This window comes from Canis lupus, chromosome X (assembly GCF_011100685.1).
Source record: "Canis lupus familiaris isolate Mischka breed German Shepherd chromosome X, alternate assembly UU_Cfam_GSD_1.0, whole genome shotgun sequence".
Taxonomy (NCBI): domain Eukaryota; kingdom Metazoa; phylum Chordata; class Mammalia; order Carnivora; family Canidae; genus Canis; species Canis lupus.
This window is the reverse complement of record NC_049260.1, coordinates 23,940,637-23,945,339: the sequence shown is the minus strand read 5'-3', so window position 1 is coordinate 23,945,339 and position 4,703 is coordinate 23,940,637. Positions and strand designations below refer to the sequence as shown.

General features: G+C 35.6%; 1 protein-coding gene across 22 annotated transcripts in view; it reads right to left on the bottom strand.

Annotated features, from left to right (window-relative positions):
- Positions 1-4,703, bottom strand: part of IL1RAPL1 (interleukin 1 receptor accessory protein like 1) — a 1,348,418-nt gene that overhangs the window by 1,316,087 nt on the left and 27,628 nt on the right. For 20 of the 22 annotated variants that reach the window (XR_005386214.1, XR_005386215.1, XR_005386224.1 and 17 more), the window contains 2 exons: positions 1,637-1,799; positions 1,020-1,121 (listed from right to left, as the gene is read on the bottom strand). The exons of the other annotated variants lie outside the window; for them this stretch is intronic. The gene's annotated coding sequence lies outside the window, so the exon portion shown is untranslated. The remainder of the gene's footprint in view (positions 1-1,019; positions 1,122-1,636; positions 1,800-4,703) is intronic. 22 annotated transcript variants of the gene reach the window in all.

Sequence of the window (4,703 nt, the reverse complement as noted above, 5' to 3'; positions counted from 1 at the left end):
TTGCTGAGTCTGTGACTCTACACACTGTGAGTACCCTTCCCTTCACCACCCACACTATAATCTCAAACTATCTTCAGAAAAATGGGATCCCTCCCCACATTGTAGTCTACCCAAATAGCCTTTCATTGACTTAATGTGGAATCTGGCTTCCAAATACTCTATTAATAATAAATTGAAAGGTTACCTTTATAATCTCAGAATAAGAAATACAAAGACTTTATAAGAAATATTTTTATAATTTAGTTTCCTTGGTAATTGTGCTGAAAATGAAATTTGCTCTTGATCAACTATTCATCTCATCCAATACAATTAGAGTAACTTCTGTTACACAGGTCACCAGAAAGTACCATTAAAGTCATGTTGGAATACTGTATAATGGTCACTGTTATAAGGATAAATTCCATTCACCTGACTCTCCTAAGAGTTTTGTGAAAATAGATAATTATACTAGAATACATTTAAAAAAGCAATATTTTTACCAATCCATGCAGTGTGTATATTAATCTACCCCAAATATCCAATTGTTATTCTCTTATTATTCAAGATAAAGTCTGGAGGCAACAGTATTCTATTACTTCAATTTAGAATCATTGTGTATCAGAGTAGCATGGAAAAAATCAGATAGTTATATGTTTCACACCTTGAACAAGTAAGATGGAACTATCCCCAAAGAAGTTTCCTTTCAAGTCTAAAGTATAAAGCAAAGTTCTGATAAAATCATGTTTGTAGAAACTAAACCATTGAAATGTCTCAAAGAGATAAGGAGAATCATACACTAGAAGAGACAGGTGTGGAAAAAAAAGATATCTATTCTTGGAGTACTGGCATAGAGTGCTCACCTATCTCTGTAGGTTCCAGAAAAATGGAGATGTCAAAGACATGGGAGGGTGACATAAACTATTTTGTAATCTAACATCTTTTAAGTAGCCTCCCAAGTGAACTGGATGGTTGAATGGGATAAAAAATGCTAGCGATACAGTGATGTATATTGAGAATTGATAAACTTGAGTCTAACATACCTTCTCATTTTGAGAATTCTGTTAAAATGCTTTGCAAAATTTCAAGAGTGGAACATAAAGGTAATCTGTCTACTGCCACTTTCCCATGCAAATTGCTTGAATCTATTAACATACGAAATTTCAAAATATTAGTTCAGTTCTATAACTATTCTAGACAAAGCAGAGGAAAGGACCTCCCTATTAAGTAATCTCTACGCCCAACTTGGGGTACAAATTCACAAGCCCGAGATCAAGAGTCACATGTTCTACTAAGTCAGCCAGCCAGGCATCCCCCAACTCTTTCAATCCCTAAAGCAAGCCTTTGATATCAGTATTTTTATTATCCTCATTTTAAAGAACATATTGATAATATATGGCAGAGCTGAAATATTTTGAGAATAAGAATATTAACAGAATTATCATATATTCATCTATTCAATAGAGTCTGGAAAGTAACTACAGATAACAGTATGGTGAATAATAGGGACTTGGTATTGACAGCCTCTTGTCCAAAATGAGTGTATGACTAGTGTTAGGCATGGAATGAGGGTATTATGGGGCTTACTCCCAAATCCACATAAGATTTTACAAAAGCAGACTACAGACGAATCAGCCACTACAGCACCTGAGGATGTTACCTTTTTGTCCAGTCACCTTTGTTTTTCCTTTTGCTCCTATTCTCTGTTCCTTTCCACTGCCTCTTCCTCCAACATTATTACTCTTGGTTTTTGTTTTTATTCCCCAGGTATTTAAAACATTATTGAAAGTTTTAAAGTTCTCTGAAGCGTCTCTTGAAATCCCCTGGGAGGAAAGCAATGCAAATTTCAAGTGAAGAAAAGGAAGAAAATTGTAAAGTTTCACAGTTCATGAGCATTTCCCTATGGCCAATGTAGTTCTATATTCTTTAGCACTATGCATTCTCATCAATTACCTTCCACTGTGATTTATAGATATCTCTTTTTTATACTACAACGGTTTAAACTACTTTACATTGAAATCCATTCCAATTTAAGTTAGATATTTTTCTAAAGTGACAAAGGAATAAGGGCTTATGAAAATGCTCAACTATGAAGAGAAAAATGCTTTTGCTACAAATAGAAAACCATGGGGCTTTTTAATGTAAATTCTAGGAAATAACAAATCAGTTAGGTTGCTTTGAGCTGTACAAAGAACAAATCATCAATTTGTAAAGACCTACAAAAAAAATGGAGATGATAACCAATAGCGTGTGTGAAAAGTCTACCTTATCGGAACCTTCTAATTTCATTTTATAAAAAAATGACAGGCCTGAGAGACATCAAGAAACCTAAATGTAATCTGTCCAAGAGTCCATAGATATTTGTATCTGACATGAGGATCAACAATCTCAAGCTCCATATGTGACTCTGTCAAATTCCCTGGGGATGCTCCTTTCTCAAATAGTAAAAACAAGGGACTGGAGGAAGAAATGCACTCAGGAGTTGCACTTTCATAAAGATTTAGATCAGTAAAGGACCTTGATAAATATGACTTTAAACGAAATTCTTGCCATTATTACTATGATTATTATTTTAAGTATTTGAGATATTTTAAGTACAATCCACCTTGATGGCTGTTGGAAGAAGGGACCTGGCTGGGCCCTTGCAGTCAAATTTCTGTCACTAAGAGGTGATGTCTGTGTAACCTTGCTTTCTGTCTTTAATTTAGCAGATCTAAGTATGATTACGGGTGTGATTACTACCTTTTTCATATTGTCAATGTTTCAAATGTAGAAGATGTCTCTTATCTCACAGAGATGAACACAGCTACAAATCTGAGTGGCCTGCATTTAAGAGTTAAATCTGGAGATCACCCCTACACATACAGTGTCTGACCTTCAAACTTCCGTGGCCTTTGAGAGGCTGGCTGAGCTGTTGACTTCATAGGGAAACTCAGCAGGGCAAGGGCCTGTTGATAGCTTTTATCATTCTATTGAGAACTTGGAAGTATGTTTATTATTTATAGGGCTGTTTCAAAAATATAGTTATACTTATTTTTAATTAATTGACTTTACCAAATTAATGCATACATTTATATGCACAATGCAGAAGAGATACTTAAATTAAAGGAATATATCTATTAAGCACTAGTTTTTAAGGAAAAAAAAGATGAAACTATGGTAAAATATTGCTAAAATCTAGCATTTACTGTTTACTGTACTAAGCCCTTGATGTAGATGATCTCTTTTAACCCTGGTATCAACCCTGTGAGTAGTTTCACTCATTTTTAGGTGAAAAATGGAGTTTATGTGAGATGTCCAAGTTCACGGAGCTGGAATGAGATCTCAAGTGATGGCCTCCAGGATCTTCACTTTTAACTACAACTTGTACTGTAATGTAGCTTAAGGAGGCCAATATTCCAAACATTAAAAATTTCTTACCTCAGATTTGTAAGTATTTGTAATTTACTACTGACAACTTATCAGTATTTTTGAAACATTAATGTATATTGCCATATGGGTCATACAAAGTTCATTATTGCCAGCCTTACATTTCATCTTCTATTTCCTAGTATTATTATAGAATCCACTTATACTGGACATGACTCCACCATTGAAAGTCATTAATTAACTTTTTAAAAAATCCTTATGCTAGTCAGAAGTACCAAATATTGCTAATGCCAACTGGTAGTCTTATAATGAAAGACAATAACGTATCACTGCAATTTCTTGATTTGAAAGTCTCATTAACATTTGCATTGAGTGGTATCTTAATGAAATATCTGCTAAAAGTAGGAGTTGCGTATGTGTGTGTGTATACTCTCTTTGGTTCTAGGAAAAATAAAAACTTACAGATGAAACTGTGCAGTATGTTTACCTCCAAATTTTTCCATTTGGTCAAATTTCAGAGCATTTATTTTGTGGAAATGTATTTCAAAACGTATCTGATATTACTTCAAGGTAAGTATTTTCACCCAAGAAAACACAAACAGCAAGCACAAAGCTCAGGGTTCTACCTTAGAACCTCAGACATATGGACTGCTCTTTCCATTAACTTTCAATGTGATCCTTTAGGAGAAATTTGCTCACCGATGACCTTTGTGTTTCCTGCTGGTAAAGTTCTGCCCTCCCCATTTCAGTGATCATGGAAAGAAGAAAAGGTGAGAATGACCAAGAGAAAGTATGAGGAGCATACATTAGTAGCTGCTCAAAGTTTAGGAGCTAAAAAAATTTCTGAGGACCTAACGCTTCTGTAATGTTCTGTGCCAGCCTATATTTAACTTGTGTTGAAAAGCCCATGTTCTCTGAGTTAAAATTAATCTGTCTCCATGGTGAGTTCCAATAGAACTGTGGCTGGTTAGCTCAGCGAGTTAGAGTATGGCAATGATAAAATCAGAGAAGGTCAGAAAACTGCCTTTTGTTTCTTGGCCTGAGGTGACTCCGTAACTCCAGTCTCATATATGGGTACTCCAAAGACCTCAGTGAAACTGGGCAGACAAGATCACGGGGATGGGTCAGCACAAGTCAGTCATCTTCCCTGGGGAAAGAACTCAGATCTTCAACATACTAAAGGCACTTCAGTAGAGAGCTACCATCCCAAAGTGAAGAAAGTACAGTACATTCTAACCCACTACTTTTCTAAGTGAGTCCAAGGACCACCTGTCTCCAAATTTCCACTGGTACTTTGTAAATGCATAGGTGCAGATTCCCAGGCCTTGCACAGACCTTCAGAATCAGAATCCCTTGTG